Genomic DNA, 21,298 nt, shown 5'->3' with positions numbered 1-21,298 from the left:
GTCTACAAAAGATTTGTCTAAGAATTTTCACAATAGATTTATAATAGCCAAAAATGTGGGAGTTGGGTATAGGATGGGGTGGAAATGTCCATCAACAGGTGAATGTACAAATTTTGGAATATTTATATATTCATCTAATGGAGTGCCATTCAACAATGAAAATTAACTTACTGTTGACACTTTCAATACCACTGATTAATCTTTAAAACACGATGAGCAGAGGAGGTCAAACACAAAAATGTATACATTATACGAAGCTTAAGAACAGCAAACTAATTATGGTGTTGGAAATCAGCAAAGTGGCTGTTCAGGTGGGGAATTGCCTGAAAAGAATACAAAAAAAGTAGGATGATGAAAGTTTTCTTTATGTGGACTGGGGTGGTGTTTATACTGGTGTATTTGTTTGTCAAAACACATACTATATAGTTAAGAACTGTGCATTAATTATATAAATTCTGCCCACAAAACATTGAAAAGTTCTGGTTAATATTCTTTCCTTTTTTCATCTTCTATCTCACTGAACACTATCACTAAGGAGGAAATGTAGGAAGTGAGTACAGGGTCAAATACAGGTTCATAGTGTCTTCTCTCAGTGTTTCCTCCTTTGGTCTCTCAATAATTTAGTTAGTGCTGAATACAATGTCCAGCACATATTAAGCATTTTTAAGTACTAGGCATAAAAAGTCCATTCATATATGATTCCTACACCCTGTTTAAGGTCTGAAAATATAGCATTAATTTATCGGGATAAACTCTACCCCAGCCAGCTCATATCAGTTTGTGAATTCCTACTAAATTTTTTTAAACAATGTGTCACCAAACTTCTTAGATTCTCTTTGTTTCTAGAGGTAGTTCGGTGTAAAAGAATGAGTATCTTAAGTTAATTCTTTGGACTGACCAAATCTGACTGCTGTTTCTGTATCTCTATCAGAAGCTGTCCTATGACCTCCCTTTTGGTAAATGTGGGGTGCACACACACATCAGTCCTGAGACTGGAAAGATGCAAGGACAAGGTGTGAAACACCCACGTACTAGCCTACCCTGGTAGCTCAGTTGGTGAAGAATCTGCCTACAGTGCAGGAGACCCAGGTTTGACCCCTGGGTTGGGAAGATCCCCTGGAGGAAGAAATGGCAACCCACTCCCATATTCTTGTCTGGAGAATCCTATGGACAGAGGACCCTGGCAGGCTGCAGTCCATGGGGTCCCCCGAGTTGGTCACAACCTAGTAACTAAACCACCACCATTTTAAGTTTTGCCATAAAAGTTATCATGGCCATTACAATTGTGTGAGGGTAGTGGGGAGATGCCATTACAAATTTTAAGCAGGAGAAAGACAAGTTCGGTCTTGCCTTAAGAGACCTCACTATGGTCACAATGTGAGAAAAGACTTAAGGATGAGATGTTGTGCCAGGGTCCAGCCCCGGTGGATCCAGGGAATTCGAAGCGGGGACGGCGACGGCGAGGATCAGGAAACAATTGCTTAATTAAACGTTAATTAAGGATATAGAGTGGTTAAATAAGGATAGCTCAGTGAGGAAATTCAGTGGAGAAAAGAGGCTGAATAATTCAGCCAGAAGGTGAGAGAAAGAACGACATGGGGAGACCAAGCTTCGGTGAACAAGGCCCACACTTTATTTTCCAAAGCAGTTTTTATACCTTAAGTTATGCATAGAGGATAATGGGGGAAGGGGTAGAGTCATGCAGTAAGCCAGGCTTTCTTCCTGCAAACTTATCATATGCAAAAGTTTAGGTGATTTGCATCATCTTCTGGCCCAGAGGCCTGTTAACATTTTAAGACCCTTTCTTCAGAAAACTTCTTTTTCTCTAAAGGTGATTAATCAGGCGCCACCCTCCAAAAGCATTAAAGTTGCATTCCTACAGGGCAAAGGTGTGGTGGGCTGTAACAAGAAAAAGAATTAACTCAAGGGTCCAAGGTTACAAACATTAAAGCTACTATTTACACCAATTATATTAATCAATACACTGCCAGGGACACAGCAGGTAAGGGATACAGTAGCAGCAAACATTGGCTCAACAAGTGAAAAACCCTTCACCAATACAATTTCTAATCAATCTTTTAACTGCTCAAAGGAATCTGTATTTAGACAGTTTAGAACATCTCACGCCTCTCACGGTTGTGAACTAAAACACTCTTGTCATGCCCAGGACAGCCCCCCGTAAAGTCAGAGGTGTAGGTGAGAGCACAAAGCAGTAAAGTAGGCAGACTCTGGTTTTGGGGGTAGATGCTTGAGAATTTCCAGGGGTACTCCTGAGGCTCAATCAGGCCTTTGTGTATTCCGAGCCTCCTTCCTCATGACCTTTGCCACGGGCGGAGTTCCTCACCCTGGCTCCCGGCAATATTGAAAATAGACCACTTTAAGGTTATGATACTCAGTCAAGATGTCACAAGGGACTAAATTAAATCAGGGGATTGAACTGGTGCTGTGAAAAATGTTACTAAGGAAGAAAAATATGTAAGAGGTGATAACAGAAGTTACAGACAAAACAATTTTCTAGGATGTTTCATAGGCTTCTGGCTTGAATGATTGATCCTTTCCAATGACAGAATATAAAAAAAGGAAAACATTATCTACCTGGGATAGGCATTCAGTTCAGTGCTGGACTATTGAGTTTCAAATGACTGTGGGATATCCCATGGAGGTTTATACCAAGTCACTGGTTGGTTCAAAGTATAGCAGAGAAAGCTGACCTGGAATTGGTCTGTTTACCTGCTTGTAAATGGCAGTTGAAGCTGCTCAGGTCATCTGAGGGGGATACAGAATGAATAGCAGTGGGACAAAGAAACAATACTGAATAACTTGGACTTTTAAATGATTAAGAAAGAGATAAGCCCATAATAAACGTCCTAGAAAGAGCAACCAAATAAAGTAGGAGGAAGATCAGGAATATTGCTACAAAACTCAAAGGAGAAATCTGCAGAGAAAGTCACCCTGTGCTGCACATTGGCTGATTAGCCTTCACAAGGGACATTACGAAAGCAGATCCATTCAGCCCAGATCATACTTAACGGACCACTTGGTAGGAAATGTTATCTAGTAGAAAGGAGAAATAGAGATATAGAATTCTTACCATGGTTGAACCTAAATCCACAAGGTTCTTTCTTTAATATCCCATTTGGTTATATGGATAAGTTATCTTCAACATGCCACCATGACCCAATCAACTGGGAAACTGCTACCTCCATTTTACAAAGAACTAACTTAGAGAAATTGAATAAACTACCTAGGTTTTAAGTGACAGTAAGGATTTGAAATAAGTCTAAGTCCAAGCCTTTTTCTACTACATTAAGACACAGCATCTCTATTACCTCTACCACCATTATTTATGTATTTTTTAAAGAACAGGAGCTCAGTAAAAACAGGAAGTCTGGCAGAGGGAATTGCAAATATTGGAACCTGCAAATTGCAAGTCAAAACATTATCATGTATTCTTTCTTCATAATAATAATGAGCCTTGGGAGGGGATACCAAAATTAATGCCAATCATCTTTGTCTTTCCTTTAGACACAGCTCACAATTACTGAGTACTTGAGCAGTGGCCAAAATAGTTTTAATCACTTTACATGTTATGAACTCCTTTAATCCTCCAACAGTGCTACAAGATAGGTTTTATTACTTTTTCAGCCATGGAGAGGAGGACACTAAAACCGGAAGGGTTGTGCCCAAGTACGCTTCCACAGCTGCTACTGAGTGTATGTAGGCAGCAAATCTGGGATTCTGATCTAGGCAGTCTAGAATGTGACTGTACTCAAAAGAGCAAAGTCACGCTGTGTAATGAGCATTCAGGGAGACCTGGGAGAACTGCCTGGACTCATCTGCCTCAGAACAGTATCCAGATGTTGCTCTGCCTGAAGTTCATCATCAGAGCTTTTTTCCTTTGGGATAAGTTTTGCTTGTTCCAAACTTCATCCATCAATATCAACTCACTTTTAACTTGGTGTGAATTAGATTAAAAAAAAAAAAAGAGGCAGCTGGCATTGGAGCTAACCAGTGATGTGTAGAAGGGTCAAAAATGAAGAGATGAAGGTGAGATGTTTGCCTAGGGCTTTTCCTGCTCAAACAGTTGCTCATAAACAGATAAGAAGGGAGTGGCGAAGACTCCTTCAACCCTCATTCTGCTTGGTAGATTCTAGACCGGGCCATGGTCAAGAAGACACTTGCTTTTGCTTAACTGAAACAGGGAAGATCGACCAAGCGATCCACAATTACAACACCCTGGCATTCACCGGCTGCCTCTCCAGAGTCCAGTTCAACCAAATTGCTCCTCTCAAGGCGGCCTTGAGGCAGACCAGTGCCTCAGCTCACGTGCGCATCCAGGGCGAGCTGGTGGAATCCAACTGCAGGGCCTCCCCGCTCACCCTGTCACCCATGTCGTCCGCCACCAATCCCTGGCACTGGGACCACCTGGATTCAGCCAGTGCTAATTTTCCGTATAACCCAGGACAAGGCCAGGCCATAAGAAATGGAGTCAACAGAAACCTGGCCATCATCGGAGGGGTCATTGCGTGGTGATCTTCACCATTCTCTGCACCTTGGTCTTCCTCATTCGCTACATGTTCCGTCACAAGGGCACCTAGCACACCAACCAGGTGAAGGGCGCGGAGTCTGCCAAGAGCGCCGATGCCGCCATCATGAACAATGACCCCAACTTCACAGATACCATCCACGGGAGCAAAAAGGAATGGCGCATTTGAGGGGCGGCTCTTTGGCTCAGGGAAGTGGGGGACGGGGGCTGGCGGAGCCTGACCAGGGAGGAGGGCAAGGGACGGAAGCACCCTACTTCATACTTCTGAGAACACCCTGCAGATATCAGCACAAGCCGGGGGAGGCAAGCGACGGCAAACTCCTGGAGACTGACGGCCACACACAAAAAAAACAAAAACAACTTTTTGATATTTCTTTATAGCTGAGTTTCCCCTTCTGTATCAAAACAAAATAATACAAAAATTGCTTTTAGAGTTTAAGTGATGGTCAACATTTGTAGGTACGAAAGTGGAGAGTGAAAAAGTTGGCTTAAAGCTCAACATTCAGAAAACGAAGATCACGGCATCCGGTCCCATCACTTAATGGGAAATAGATGGGGAAATAGTGGAAACAGTGTCAGACTTTATTTTTTCGGGCTCCAAAATCACTGCAGATGGTGACTGCAGTCATGAAATTAAAAGATGCTTACTCCTTGAAAGGAAAGTTATGACCAACCTAGATAGCATGTTGAAAAGCAGAGACATTACTTTGCCAACAAAGGTCCGTCTAGTCAAGCCTATGGTTTTTCCTGTGGTCATGTATGGATGTGAGAGTTGGACTGTGAAGAAGGCTGAGCACCGAAGAACTGATGCTTTGAACTGTGGTGTTGGAGAAGACTCTTGAGAGTCCCTTGGACTGCAAGGAGATCCAACCAGTCCATTCTAAAGGAGATCAGCCCTGGGATTTCTTTGGAAGAAATGATGCTAAAGCTGAAACTCCAGTACTTTGGCCACTTCACGCGAAGAGCTGACTCATTGGAAAAGACTCTGATGCTGGGAGGGATTGGGAGCAAGAGGAGAAGGGGACGACAGAGGATGAGATGGCTGGATGGCATCACTGAGTCGATGGACATGAGTCTGAGTGAACTCTGGGAGTTGGTGATGGACAGGGAGGCCTGGCGTGCTGCGATTCATGGGGTCACAAAGAGTTGGACATGACTGAACGACTGATCTCCCTCTTGTGTGACAGAACCATCAGGACAACACAGAGAAGCTTTCAGACCCAGGGGAAGCTGTCCCCCATTGGATTGGTGGTTTTACTTTGGATCAGATTCTACGCTATTACACTGCTCCATGTCTGTAGTGTTAGACCTATCTGGTGTCTATAACACTCAGCTACAATACCTGGTGATCAGCCAAGACAAAGGGTTTTCCCTCTGCTTTAACTACAAGATACTAGGTTAGACTGTATGTATGTGTAAGCACCATGGTGAGGAATTAGATCCAGATGTTGAGATGTATTGGCCCTGTGTCTTTTATGGTTGGTATCAGGAGAGTGAACACTTCTTAGAGAATGCGTAAGTTAGGTTGCTCTTCTTATTTTGCTTTATCTGGTCTTTATGCGCCTGTGACAAGATCCTAGCAGACAGTGTCTCTGAATGGATGGACCAAAGTAAAGCCAAGTTGTGATTGTGGAAAAAAAAAAGAAGGGAGTGGCAAAACTCAGCCCCAAAATTCAAGTTTCCATTTTAGCTGTTAATCTATCCAAAAGAGCAAAACTTCTGTCCCTTTTTATTTTCTTTACTACTTAAGTTTCCTAAGTGTGGGAGCATACATATTCACCTTGATTTAATATTCTGCTTTTGAGATTGGATTTTTGGCAAACCATGACCAATTACCTTTGGTCTCTAGGAAGCAAAATAACAGTGTCCATAGATCTATAGACTTCAGCTGCAAAATCAAAGGAAGCCCATAAAGTCTGACTGGTTGTTCATAGTTAACTAAGAAAGGAAATGGTCCAATTTGCCAAATAAGAAAACATGATCTGTGCCTTCAAATGTGTATCTGCCAAAATAGAGCATGAACAAATCCTGTTATCAGTGTTCTGAAAATGATTCAGCTGTATCCTTTATGCCTTTTTTAACATCTTTTTGTCATTTTGGTTTTCTCTGCCACTCCTACTTGGAAAGAGGAAAAGAAAAAAAGAATCAAGATAAAAAAATTCACCCAAATCCTTTTAACAATTAATAGCTCTAGGAAGTTTTTTTTTTTTTTTTTCTTTTGTTTGTTATGTTTTGCTAGGTAGAAACTGCAAATGTTGATTTAAAATAAGACTGTTAAATCTTCAAAACATTTCTTCTATATATCTAATATCATAAAAAACCAAAAGACAGATTTCCAAGTGGGCGAGAAAAATTTTCAGGTTTGGGAAATGACATCTTAAATTATATCTGTGATTCAAAATTTTATTGTGTTTTCTAGTAAAATCATTGTTATTCTTCAAGGAGTGAGGATGAAGTTAAAGAATGCATTTCATTAAGCAGTAAAACTGACTATGGCAAAGTAACCAGAAAATACTTCCTCATCAGAGCTATTTTCGCCAAAAGTAAAGGCACACACCTTTACTTAATTGGCTGTATCCATTTAATCTTTAAAGCTAATGGCTCATTGGCCTGCACCTTCTTCAACTTCTACAGTAAGACCAAGGCTGCATGGGCAACACAAGAAACAGGCAGAAGATGGCCCTTCCATTGGTGGCAAAAGCTCTGAAGCCATTTATATCTGGACAAAGATGTGTAGTATCTATCCTAACATTTTCCCAACTTCCCTACGGAGCTATGTTCTGATTTTCTTGCTCTAGCTAAGCTATTATTACTGTTAATGTTCTTGTCAGTAACTCAGATTAACAAAGTTAAAATATAACGATACAAAGAAAACAATTAAAAAGTGATTTCTAACTTTAAGACTAGCAATACCACCATTATGAATTGGAAGTCCAAACAGAAACATGTCTTTCTCTGCTTAAAATCCTCCAGTGGCTCCCATATTGCTTATAGGATAAAGTCCAAATTCCTTAGCATGCTATTTAATGCTTTTTATAATCTATCTGCTACCAACTTTCCTAGTCTCACCCCTTCCATCACCTTACTCTGACCATCAACTATTACTAGAGAAAGCATTTGGCTCTTCCTGGAGCAGTGGAAGCATGACACTGGAGCGACTTTGAGGAGATACTCCATGTCCAAGGGCAAAGGAGAAGCCCCAGGAAGATGGTAGGAGGGGTGAAATTGCATTTAGAGTCAAGCCCCATAGCTGCCAGAGATGCTCAGATGGCTCAAACATACCTTGTGCACAACAGGACACAGAAACCCCACAGAGACCCCCAGAACTGTGTCTGAGTGTCTCCTGTGGAGGTACACGTCAGCAGTGGACTGCTTCAGGGACAGGGGCTCTGGGTGCAATAGATCTGGGTATGGCACAAGCCCTCTTAGAGGAGGTCACCATTAACCCCACCATAGAGCTGCCAGAACTTACACAGGACTGGGGAAACAGACTGTTGGAAGGCACAAACAGAACCTTGTGTGCACCAGGACCCAGGAGAAAGGAGCAGTGACCCCACAAGAGATGGACCCAGACTTGCCCATGAGTGACCAGGAGTCTCCAGAAGAGTTGTGGGTTGGCGGTGGCCTGCTGCAGGGCTGGAGGCACTGAGTGCAGCAGTGCTGGCATGGGACCTTCTGAAGGAGATCACCATTATCTTCTTTACCTCCACTGTAGTTTGGCCTCTGGTCAAATAAATGGGAGGGAACACAGGCCCGCCCATCAACATAAAATTAGATTAAAGATTTACTGAGCATGGCCCCGCCCATCAGAACAAGACTCAGTTTCTCCCTCAGTCAATCTCTCTCAGCAGGAAGCTTCCATAAGCCTCTTATCCTTGTCCATCAGAGGGCAGACAGAAAGAAAACCAGAATCACAAAAAAGTAAGCAATGTGATCACATTGACCACAACCTTGTCTAACTCATAGAAACTATGAGCCATGCCCTGTGGGGCCACCCAAGATGGACAGGTCATGGTGGAGAGTTCTGACAAAACATGGTCCACTGGAGAAGGGAATGGCAAATCACTTTAGTATTCTTGCCTTGAGAACCCCAAAAACAGTATGAAAAGGCAAAAAGATAGGACACTGAAAGACGAACGCCCCAGTTCAGTAGGTGCCCAATATGCTATGGGAGATCAGTGGAGAAATAACTCCAGAAAGAATGAAGAGATGGAACCAAAGCAGAAACAAAACCCAATTGTGGATGTAACTGGTGATGGAAGTAAAATCAATGCTGTAAAGAGCAATATTGCATAGGAACCTGGAATGTTAAGTCCATGAATCAAGGCAGATTGGAAGTGGTCAAACAGGAGATGGGAAGAGTGAAGATTGACATCTTAGGAATCAGCAAACTGAAATGGACTGGAATGGGTGAATTTAACTCAGATGATCATTATATCTACTACTGTGGGCAAGAATCCCTTAGAAGAAATGGAGTATCCATCATAGTCAACAAAAGAGTCCAAATTGCAGTACTTGGATGCAATCTCAAAAACGACAGAATGATCTCTGTTCGTTTCCAAGGCAAACCAGTCAATATCACGGTAATCCAAGTCTATGCCCTGACCAGTAAGGCTGAAGAACCTGAAGTTGAATGGTACTATGAAGACCTACAAGACCTTCTAGAACTAACACCCCCAAAAGATGTCCATTTCATATGGGGGACTGGAATGCAAAAGTAGGAAGTCAAGAAACACCTGGAGTAACAGGCAAATTTGGCCTTGGCACAGAATGAAGCAGGGTAAAGGCTAATAGAGTTTTGTCAAAAGAACACACTGGCCATAGCAAACACCTTCTTCCAGCAACACAAGAGAAGACTCTACACATGGACATCACCAGATGGTCAATACTGAAATCAGCTGGATTATATTCTTTGCAGCCAAAGATGGAGAAGCTCTATACAGTCAGCAAAAACAAGACTAGGAGCTGACTGTGGCTCAGATCATGAACTCCTTATTGCCAAATTCAGACTTACATTGAAGAAAGTAGGGAAAACCACTAGACCATTCAGGTATGACCTAAACCAAATCCCTTATGACTATACAGTGGAAGTGACAAATAGATTCAAGGGATTAGATCTGATAGACAGAGTGCCTGAACAGCTATGGATGGAGGTTCATGACATTGTACAGGAGGCAGGGATCAAGACCATCCCCAAGGAAAAGAAATGTAAAAAGGCAAAATTATTGCCTGAGGAGGCCTTACAAATAGCTGTGAAAAGAAGAGAAGCATAAAGCAAAGGAGAAAAGGAAAGATATACCCATTTGAATGCAGAGTTCCAAAGAGTAGCAAGGAGAGATAAAGCCTTCCTCAGTGATCAGTGCAAAGAAATAGAGGAAAACAATAGAATGGGAAAGACTAGAGATCTCTTCAAGAAAATTAAAGATATATATGGAATTTAGAAAGATGATAACAATAACCCTGTGTACGAGACAGCAAAAGAGACACTGATGTATGGAACAGTCTTATGGACTCTGTGGGAGAGGGAGGGGGGGGAAGATTTGGGAGAATGGCATTGAAACATGTAAAATATCATGTATGAAACGAGATGCCAGTCCAGGTTCGATGCACGATACTGGATGCTTGGGGCTAGTGCACTGGGACGACCCAGAGGGATGGTATGGGGAGGGAGGAGGAAGGAGGGTTCAGGATGGGGAGCACATGTATACCTGTGATGGATTCATTTTGATATTTGGCAAAACTAATACAATTATGTAAAGTTTAAAAATAAAATAAAATTAAAAAAAAATTAAAGATACCAAGGGAACATTTCATGCAAAGACGGGCACAATGAAGAACAGAAATGGTATGGACCTAACAGAAGCAGAAGATACTAAGAAGAGGTGGCAACAATACACAGAAGAAATATATTTAAAAAGTTCTTCATGATCCAGATAATCATGATGGTATGATCACTGACCTAGAGCCATACTTCCTGGAATGCTAAGTCAAGTGGGCCTTAGGAAGCATCACTACGAACAAAGCTAGTAGAGGTGATGGAATTGCAGTTGAGCTATTTCAAATCCTAAAAGATGATGCTATGAAAGTGCTGCACTCAATATGCCAGCAAATTTGGAAAACTCAACCCTGGCCACAGGACTGGAAATTGTCAGTTTCCATTCCAATTCCAAAGAAAGGCAATGCCAAAGAATGCTCAGACGACCACACAATTGCACTCATCTCACATGCTAGCAACATAATGCTCAGAATTCCCCAAGCCAGGCTTCAAAAGTATGTGATCCATGAACTTCCATATATTCAAGCTGGATTTAGAAATGGCAGAGGAACCAGAGATCAAATTGCCAACATTCGCTGGATCATCGAAAAAGCAAGAGAGTTCCAGAAAATCATCTACTTCTGCTTTATTGACTACCTTAAAGCCTTTGACCGTGTGGATCACAACAAACTCAGAAAAATTCTTCAAGAGATGGGAATATCAGACAACCTGATCTGCCTCCTGAGAAAGCTGTATGCAGGTCGTGAAGCAACAGTTAAAACTGGACTTGGAATAGCAGACTGGTTCCAAATTGGGAAAGGAGTACGTTAAGGCTGTATATTGTCACCCTGCTTATTTAACTTATATGCAGAGTACATCATGAGAAATGCTTGGCTGGATGAAAGCACAAGCTGGAATCAAGATTGCCGGGAGAAATATCAACAATCTCAGATATGCAGATGATGACACCACCCTTACGACAGAAAGCGAAGAACTGAAGAGCCTCTTGATGAAAGTGAAAGAGGAGAGGGAAATGGGTGCCTTAAAATTCAACATTCAAAAACTAAGATCATGGCATCTGATCCCATCATTTCATGGCAAATAGATGGGGAAACAATGGAAACAGTGACAGACTATTTTTTGGGGCTCCAAAATCACTGCAGTTGGTAACTGTGGCCATGAAATTAAAGACACTTGCTCCCTGGGAAAAGAGTTATGACCAACCTAGACAGCATATTAAAAAGCAGAGACATTACTTTGCCAACAAAGGTACGTCTAGTCAAAGTTACGGTTTTTCTAGTAGTCATGTATGGATGTGGGAGCTGGACTATAAAGAAGGCTGATCCTTGAAGAACTGATGCTTTTGAACTGTAGTTTTGGAGGATACTCTTGAGAGTCCCTTGGACTTCAAGGAGATCCAACCAGTCCATCCTAAAGGAAACCATTCCTGAATATTCATTAGAAGGACTGATGCTGAAGCTGAAACTCCAATACTTTGGCCACCTGATGCAAAGAAGTGACTCATTTGAAAAGACCCTGATGCTGGGAAAGATTGAAGGTGATAGGAGAAGGGGATGACACAGGATGAGATAGTTGTATAGCATCACTAACTCAATGGACATGAATTTGAGCAAACTCCAGGAATTGGTGATGGACAGGGAGGCCTGGCGAGCTGCAGTCCATGGGCTCGCATAGTGTTGGACACGATGTATGACTGAACTGAACTAACTCTGACTATCTACTACAACTAGAGGAAGTATTTGGCTCCTCCTGGAGCAGATCATGTACTTTTACTGTCCCGCCTTTATGTATGCTGTGCTTAGTCGCTCAGGTCTGTCTGACTCTTTTGACCCCATGGGCTGCTGCCTGCCAGGCTCCTCTGTCCATGGGGCTTCTCCAGGGAAGAATACTGGAGTGGGTTGGCATGCCCTTCTCAAGTCTTTTGTACATAGCTTCTGCTAAATAAAGTCCTGCTGGTGAAAAGAAAAGCATCACCTGGTAACTAAAAGAACATGGGCTCTGCTATTATACCACCAGGGTATAAATGCTGGCCACATCACATATTAACAGTGTGATTTTATTTGAAGCCTGCCTCTCAATTTTCTTATCTACAAAATTAAGGAAATCGTTAGGCTTCTCTCATGGGACTGTTAATTCTCATGAAAATCTTAGCAGGGTACTTCTCTGCTAAGTGATACTTTTTTTAATTAATCATGTGTTTTGAATTATTTTATTTATGCCTCTTTTTATTATGTTTACTCATAGCGTGTCAATTTAGACATAATTGGTGTTTGTGTCTTGATAACCTTTGCAACAAAAGTACCTAAAACAGTACCTAAACAGTACCTAAAGCATTGTAACATACTTACAATGATTTATTTTATGCCAAATATAGCTATGCTGCTGCTGCTAAGTCGCTTCAGTCGTGTCTGACTCTGTGGGACCCCATAGACGGCAGCCCACCAGGCTCCCCCGTCCCTGGGATTCTCCAGGCAAGAATACTGAAGTGGGTTGCCATTTCCTTCTCCAATGCATGAAAGTGAAAAGTGAAAGGGAAGTCGCTCAGTCGTGTCCGACTCTTAGCAAACCCATGGACTACAACCTACCAGGCTCCTCCATCTATGGGATTTTCCAGGCAAGAGTACTAGAGTGGGGTGCCCTTACCTTCTCTGAAATATAGCTACAGTATCGTATTATTTTTAAGAAAAAATAAAACCATATTGCTGATTGTGATATTTAAATTATCAGGGATGTATGTGCCCAAAAGAACTCCTAGGTTAATTATCAAGTTATTTGGGATTATCTCAGAGTGATTTCAGCTTTCCTGCTGGCACAGATGGTGAAGAATCTGCCCACAATGAGGTCTGATTCCTGGGTTGGAAGATCCCCTGGAGGAAGACATGGCAATCCACAACAGTATTCTTGCTTGGAGAATCCCCATGGACACAGGAGCCTGTGTCCTCACAGACCATGAGGTTGCAAAGAGTCAGACGTGACTGAGCACAAGCACAGAGAGATGGCATTATGATTTTTATTTTTTCTTTTTGTTTTTCCGTATTGTCAAATTACATATGATACTATTAATATGAAGATAGTATAAATATTTAAAGTTGTATTTTATTATTAGAATTTATTCATGATAAGAATATTTAACATGAGATCTAACCTCAACAAAGTCTTAAGTGTATGATGTGTTATTATTGATTACAGATACAGTATTGTATAGCAGATCCCTAGAGCTTATTCACTTTGCTTAACTAAAACTATATTCCCTTTAATTGTTAACTCTTCATTTCTCCCTACCCCTAGTTTCGGGCAATCACCATTCTTGTCTTTTGTTCTATTAATTGGACTATTTTATATACCTCATTTAAGTGGACATACAGTATTTGTGTTAGTGTGACTGGCTTATTTTTCTTAGCATAATGTCCTCAACATTCACCCATGTTGTTGCATATTGCAAAATTTCACTCTTTTTCAAGGCTGGGTAGTATTCCACCATATGTATATACCATACTTCCTTTATTCATTCTAGCAATGAACATTTAGGTTGTTAGATCTTGAGTATTGTGAATATTGTTACAGTGAACCTGAGAATGTGAATATGTACAGAATGAAAGTATTTATGAACCATAAATCTGAGAAGAGAGTTAATTTCCAAACACATAAGAAAATGATCCAAGCATTGGAAATGTTTTTAAATTTTGACTCATTGGAGCCTAAATTATCAATACAATCAAGTTAAAGAGGTTAATGAGCTGGATGGGAGAATTGAGTCTATAATTTTCTTGGAATTGTGGCCAGCCATGAATTATTATTCCTATTTCACTTCAAATTATGATTGCCCCATTCCCTGAAGCAGGTATATTTTTTTACTAGCCTGACACTACAGTTTACAAACTGTAACTATAGTAAAACTTAAGCTTATAAATGGAACAAAGAGAGGAGAAACCATCTAAGCTGAAAAGAAAGAGTAAAGTATCTTTCGGAGCTAACTGGAGAAGTTAGAAGAGAAGGGGTGGTGGGAAATTGGAGAAACTCATACCGGGATGAATGAGCTGTTAATGAGGACACACGGGGAAATGCAGAGAGATGCAGTGACTTTGACCCCTGGACCGTGTCCATCATCTTTAATGATTCCTCTCCCTTGTTTCCACTCCTACTTTTTCTGTTTTTCCTTTTACTTCATGGAATGCCTTTGAATTTTCTTCTTCTTTTGTAACATTCTTACTCTGTACTTCTCTATTCTCCCCAACTCTTTGAATTCTCCTTCTCATGCTCAGCTGATGCCGCTGATGGGGTACCATTATTATTTGCAGTTACCAACCCAGCCTTTTTTATCTTTTTCTTTCTTTCTTGTTATAACGGAAAAAAAACTTCTCTACCTGTGCTTATAATCCCATCTGTTTTCCTCTCAAATACTTGTTGTTTCATTTACTACTTACTCTTTTTCAAATCTGACCTTTCTATCAGCTCCTTCCAATTAGCATTTTAACATGATTATATTTTATCTATATTAAAAACCAAATAGACAAAAACCTTGCCTCATTTATCACACCATGGTCTTTTCTCCTCACTGCTCTAACTTTTTTTCCATTATACAGTCAAACTTAGCAATGACCAAAAAGTTGCTTATGCTCAATATCTCAGCATCTTCATCTCTTGTTTACTTCTTAGTAGGCTTCAGTTCAGCTTTCTAGTCCCCTGGAACTGCTCTTACCGAGTTCACCGATGGGCTCCATGTTACTCAGTCAAATGGATGTCTCCAAAGTTCTGGTTTCAAAACTCAGCTGCACTTAATACAGCTGATGACTCCTTTTTATTAGTAATACTTTCTGCCCTTGCTTTCATGATACCACTTCTCCAGATTTTATTCCAGTGTCCCTGTCCCCTTGTTCTCACTATCAGTTCTTCCTATTGAACTCTACTATTAAATGCTTGAAAATATCAAGAGCCTCTTCTAGATTCTCTTCTAATTCTATCCCTTTTCATCTATGGAATGACATGCGCTTCCATGACTTCACTTATAATCTGAGAGCTGTATTTCTAGAGCTCTCACATTGCTTCCGATTTCAAGATTCTCATACCCAGCCATCTGTTGGACATTTGGATAGCTCACAGTCATCTCAGATTTAATATGTACAAAAACTCTACTCACTCTGTAAATGACACTATTTTCTACCCAATTCAAGCTAAAAACCTGGCAGACTGTTCTCTCTCTCTTCCACTCACATCCACTTAATCACTTACTATTGATGATTCTACCTTATAAATGTCTCTCAAGTGCATCCACCTCATTCTAGCCTCGCTGCTAATAATATTTTCTAAGTCATAAGCATTTCTATTATATTACTATAATAATAGCCTTTTAACTGGCCTCCAGAATTTCTCTTCTTAACCCATTCCTTCTTGGGTATTACCAAACTCCCGTGACTACCATCAAGCATGAAGCCCTACAATGTACTATTGTGAATTCAATTATGAGCATGAGATCTGCTACATATCAATTTATAGCCTTGCTAGGGATGGTGGGTAATGGTGGTTGTGGTGCAGATGAAGATATACAGATTATTTGATGAATAGTAACTTCACATCTAATTCAATGTCTCACATGGTTTTGGAGCAGAATAACCAATGACCTTCAGGCTATTGTAATTCCATTTAGATATTGAAAATCAAACTCATTCTCTTCTGTCTCCAGATATACCACCACCAAAATAGGCATTGTCTTATTGAATCTTTGTAACAACTCTGTTACAAAAAAAAAAAAAAGGAATAATTATTCAACCTTTAAGAGTGCAGAATTAATGTTTGTAAAGCAGATTGGAAAATTAACCAGTGTCTCATTTCATGTTTGTCTCTGTTCAGAGCAAGAACCTACAACCTTTGTGTGGATGGCATGTGTGGGGCGAGGTTTTGTTCACAGGTAGAACTGGAATCTTCCGTAGTTACAGGTCATTTGTGTTTTTAAGTTATGTAGAGGCAGGGTGCTCATAATGCTGGTGGTGGTATAACCTAACTTAGTAAAATTTTAAAGCTGATGAGAACATGGAGATGATTCGGTTCAACATTCCAGTTGGAAAGACAAGAAATTCAAGTTGAAAGGTTAGAGGATTTAATTTGCCTGAAATGACACAATAAGCTTTTGTGAGAGCTGGGACCCAGATCTGACTCTAACTTTCAGTGCAATCCTAGTCAAATACTCAAGCCTCCCAGTTTTATTTCAAGCTTCTTTACCTTAGAAAATAATTCTCCATACATTTCTTTGAAATTGCAAGCTTGTCATGTGAGCTTTTAATACATTTAAATATTGTGAAATCCAACTTGAAGGGGTTTATTTAAATTTATCTTGAGACTTTCACTGTTTACGTATGCAGAAGATGATAATTGACAAACTCCAGGGTGTCAGGAACAGATTAATGACATTAATAAAATAAAAAGAGTCAGGAAGTGATACTGAATGACAAGAATCTGGCTGGGGCTGGTTGTCTAACTAAATCAAGTCCAGACTTAAGGCAAACAAACAAAAGGCCAGGCCCAGAAACAGAGTGCTAAGTGGGTTAGAGATTCTGACGGAAAAGGCAGTGCTCTGGCTGGCTGCCAGAGAAAGAAGCGTTTGGGTGCATTGAAAGGCTCCTCAGAATGTCTGGATGACTCAGTGGCTCCTGTCTTCTCCAATCTACTTCATGTTAAAGAACTGCACCCCTTTTTGTGCCCTCATGGTATATTTCCAGGGTTCGTTCATTGATAATTTTGGTAAACAAGCCAAGAGAATATATCCTTTGACTGTAGTCATTACATTGTTAACCTTTTTCAAGGAACCCAAGGATCTAGTTCGATGATACTTATCCAACCTCTTCTCACTGGCCATTGCTCTTGTGGAGTGTCTGTCTTTCAAGGACCTGAAGCCAACATTTAACCTAATTTGAGGGCCCTTCCCCCTATTCCTCTCCATCTCCTCTTCTGAAAAGGGAAAGAAGACGAGACCTCAAGACGATTCAAGTCAGCAAAGAACAAAAGGACCAATCAAGTTAGCCTTTCAGGCTTAAACCACCCTCATTCCAGATGTGGCAGTTGTCTCCTGTTTCACAGCTCTAAAGTTTGTCTGTTTTACAAGTATAATTCAGATGGCCTGAGGTTAGGACAATACAGGTTGGGCATAGAGGTGATTAGTCATGTTGGACAAGCTTGATGAGGAAATAATGGGAGTGTGCTATTGGGTACCAGATTTTTAAGCTTAGAGGCTTCCAGATTGATCGCTTTTTCAATAAAGACAGTCACAAAAAATTGACTATGTAGTCTTAGTCACAGTAATACTTTTAAGAGGATCATATAGATAGATATGATCGTAGATGCTGAGATTTTTCATGAGTCAGTGTGATGTTCATTTTCCTTCATGTGTGACTTTCAGCTAAGTTAATAATGGTTTAGGTAGACTCTGTGTCGAGTTGCCTGAATTTTAGTCATATGTTAATTTACCATTTATTTAAAGTGGTGGAACTTCCCCACTATTGGCAGAAGCGTGGAGGTCACTAGAACCCTGAGGAGGGGCAGCTCACCCAGCGTGCAAGGTCAGGGAAGACTTCCAAAAGAAGGTGGCACGTGAGATGTTTTTGGTTTGAGAAAAAAACACAGATAAATACGAATTTTTAAGAGGAGTGAATTGAACCATTGTACATTGGAAATAGGGAGGCTCATGGTTCAATTTTTAATACACCAAATAACAATATAATTCCTTTGCTAAAGAGGATCTGACATTCTTTTAATGATGATATCAGCATTTAAAAAGTTTGGCTAAAACAAGGTGTTAATTAGGAACTTGATCTATAATTATTTAAAGAGATGGTAGAAATGGAAAATATTGGGAGAAAATGATCATAATTCTATAGCACTTTGAAATTCTTCTTACCAAGGCTTTCTCCAGTATGGAGGGGGTAGTTAACAGCTATAAAATATCAAAATAAGATATAAATGCATAGTGCTTCACGGGATAAGGATACTTAAAATGAGTAATCATGTTGCAGACTTCAAGAGAAGACTCTACACATGGACATCACCAGATGGTCAATACTGAAATCAGATTGATTATATTACTTGCAGTGAGAGAGAGAGAAGCTCTCTACAGTCAGCAAAAACAAGACTGGGAGCTGACTGCAGCACAGATCATGAACTCCTTATTGCCAAATTCAGACATAAATTGAAGAAAGTAAGGAAACCACTAGACCATTCAGGTATGACCTAAACCAAAGCCCTTATGACTATACAGTGGAAGTGACAAATAGATTCAAGGGATTAGATCTGACTGAGTACCTGAAGAACTATGGACGGAGGTTTGTGACATTGTACAGGAGGCAGGGATCAAGACCATCCCCAAAGAAAAGAAATGCAAAAAGGCAAAATGGCTGTCTGAGGAGGCCTCACAAATAGCTGAGAATAGAAGAGAAGGGAAAGACAAAGGAGAAAAGGAAAGATATACCCATTTGAATGCAGAGTTCCAAAGAATAGCAAGGAGAGATAAGAAAGCCTTTCTCAGTGATCAATGCAAAGAAATAGAGGAAGACATTAGAATAGGAAAGACTAGAGATCTCTTCAAGAAAATTAGAGATACCAAGGGAACATTTCATGCAAAGATGGGCACAATGAAGAACAGAAATGGTATGGCCCTAACAGAAGCAGAAAGAAGAGGTGGCAAAAATACATAGAACTATATAAAAAATATCTTCAAGACCCAGATAATCACAATGATGTGATCATTCACCTAGATCCAGACATCCTGGAATGTGAAGTCAAGGGGGCCCTAGAAGCATCACTGTGAACAAAGCTAGTGGAGGTGATGGAATTCCAGTTGAGCTATTTCAAATTCTGAAAGATGATGCTATGAAAGTGTTGCACTCAATATGCCAGCAAATTTGGAAAATTCAGCAGTGGCCAAGGGCTGGAAAAGGTCAGTTTTAATTCCACTTCCAAAGAAAGGCAATGCAAAAGAATGCTCAAACTACCACACAATTGTACTCATCTCACAGGCTAGTAAACTAATGCTCAAAATTCTCCAAGCCAGGTTTAAACAGTACTGTGATCCATGAACTTCCAGATACTCAACCTGGGTTTAGAAAAGGCAGAGGAACCAGAGATCAAATTGCCAACATCTGTTGGATCATCAAAAAAGCAAGAGAGTTCCAGAAAAATATCTACTTCTGCTTTATTGACTGCACTAAAGCCTTTGACTGTGTGGATCACAACAAACTCTGGAAAATCCTTAAAGTGATAGGAATACCAGACCACCTGACCTGCCTCTTGAGAAATCTGTATGCAGGTCAGGAAGCAACATTTAGAACTAGACATGGAACAACAGACAGGTTCCAAATCAGGAAAGGAGTACATCAAGGCTGTATATTGTCACCCTGCTTACTTAACTTATATGCAGAGTACATCCTGAGAAATGCTTGGCTGGATGAAGCACAAGCTGAAATCAAGATTGCCAGGAGAAAAATCAAGAACCTCAGATATACAGATGACACCACCCTTGTGGCAGAAAGCGAAGAAGAACTAAAGAGCCTCTTGATGAAAGTGAGAGTGCAGAAGGAAAAAGTTGGCTTAAAACTCAACATTCAGAAAAGTAAGATCATGTATCTGGTCCCATCACTTCATGGCAAAGAGATGGGGAAACAATGGAAACAGTGAAAGACTTCCTTTTTGGGGGCTTCAAAATCACTGCAGATGGTAACTATGGCCATGAAATTAAAAGACACTTACTCCTTGGAAGGAAAGTTATGACCAAACTAGATACCATATTGAAAAGCAGAGACATTACTTTGCCAACAAAGGTCCGTCTAGTCAAAGTTATGGTTTTTCCAGTGGCCAGGTATGGATGTGAGAGTTGGACTGTGAAATAGCTGAGTGCTGAAGAATTGATGCTTTTGAACTGTGGTGTTGGAGGAGATTCTTGAGAGTGCCTTGCACTTCAAGGAGATCCAACCAGTCCATTCTAAAGATGAGTCCTGGGTGTTCTCTGGAAGGGCTGATGCTGAAGCTGAAACTTCAATACTTTGGCCACCTGATGTGAAGAGCTGACTCACTTGAAAAGACCCTGATGCTGAGAAAGATTGAAGGTGGGAGGAGAAGGGGACATCAGAGGATGAGAGGGCTGGATGGCATCACTGACTCAATGGACATGAGTTTGAGCAAACTCCAGGAATTGGCGATTGACAGGGAGGCCTGTTGGGCTGCCGTCCTTGGGATCCCAAGGAGTTGGACACGACTGAGCGACTGAACTGAACTGATTCCTTCAATTAGGTGTATTTTGCTATAAAAACATGCAATTTTGCCTTCCTTTTAGAATAAACTGGCCAAAGAAGACTTAGATGAGCCTGCTAAGCAAAATAATATACAGTAGTTTAAACTTAAATGTATATCAGAAGTCATAGGATTTGTTAGGAGGCTAGTCTGAAACAACATACATAGATCTTTTGAGTACTTATGTTAAATATCCACCTTACAATAATGACAATGATAATAATGATTTTACTGATGATGTAGAACTATAATATTTTAAGCATTCAGAACCTTAATTTTCAACATTAGAAGAAAGTAACAGAACTAGTTTAAAGTGAAATGTTTAAAGCTGCATAGGGCTTAAGGAGCTACTTATTGTATCAGGCATTTATGATTATTCATCTGCTGAGTAGGTCATAGAAGGTGTTATACCCAGAGTGCTGATTGCAGATGATAATTACATTAATCACTCTTACTTTTACAAATATAATCCCCTGCCACACTCATTGAAATAAAAGGTCAGATATTTTCTACTATAAAATTCATCCATGCAAGAAGTTTGAGAGGAAAAATATACCCAATTAAAGATATAAAGACAAAAGCAATGAATCTCCCTTCACATAAAAACAGCCACAATTAATGTCTGTTGTGCATTCTGGTTTTCTCTATGTTATGCTTTGTTTTTGATTAATGAGCTATAAAGTGTTATATTCATACTGTATGAA

The 21,298-nt window shown here is 40.4% G+C and overlaps 1 long non-coding RNA gene across 1 annotated transcript in view; it reads right to left on the bottom strand.

Moving 5' to 3' along the window:
• Positions 1-1,610: 1,610 nt before the first annotated feature.
• LOC147371302 (uncharacterized) overlaps positions 1,611-21,298 on the bottom strand; it is a 38,728-nt gene continuing 19,040 nt past the window's right edge. The window contains exons 2-3 of the long non-coding RNA XR_015163436.1: positions 8,125-8,269; positions 1,611-1,899 (exon numbers count right to left, since the gene is read on the bottom strand). This is a non-coding gene — a long non-coding RNA (uncharacterized LOC147371302). The remainder of the gene's footprint in view (positions 1,900-8,124; positions 8,270-21,298) is intronic.

This window comes from Bos grunniens, chromosome 5 (genome assembly GCF_055505025.1).
Source record: "Bos grunniens cultivar Pamir isolate PY7600 chromosome 5, Bosgru_T2T1.0, whole genome shotgun sequence".
NCBI lineage: Eukaryota > Metazoa > Chordata > Mammalia > Artiodactyla > Bovidae > Bos > Bos grunniens.
This window is presented reverse-complemented; position numbering and strand designations above follow the sequence as displayed.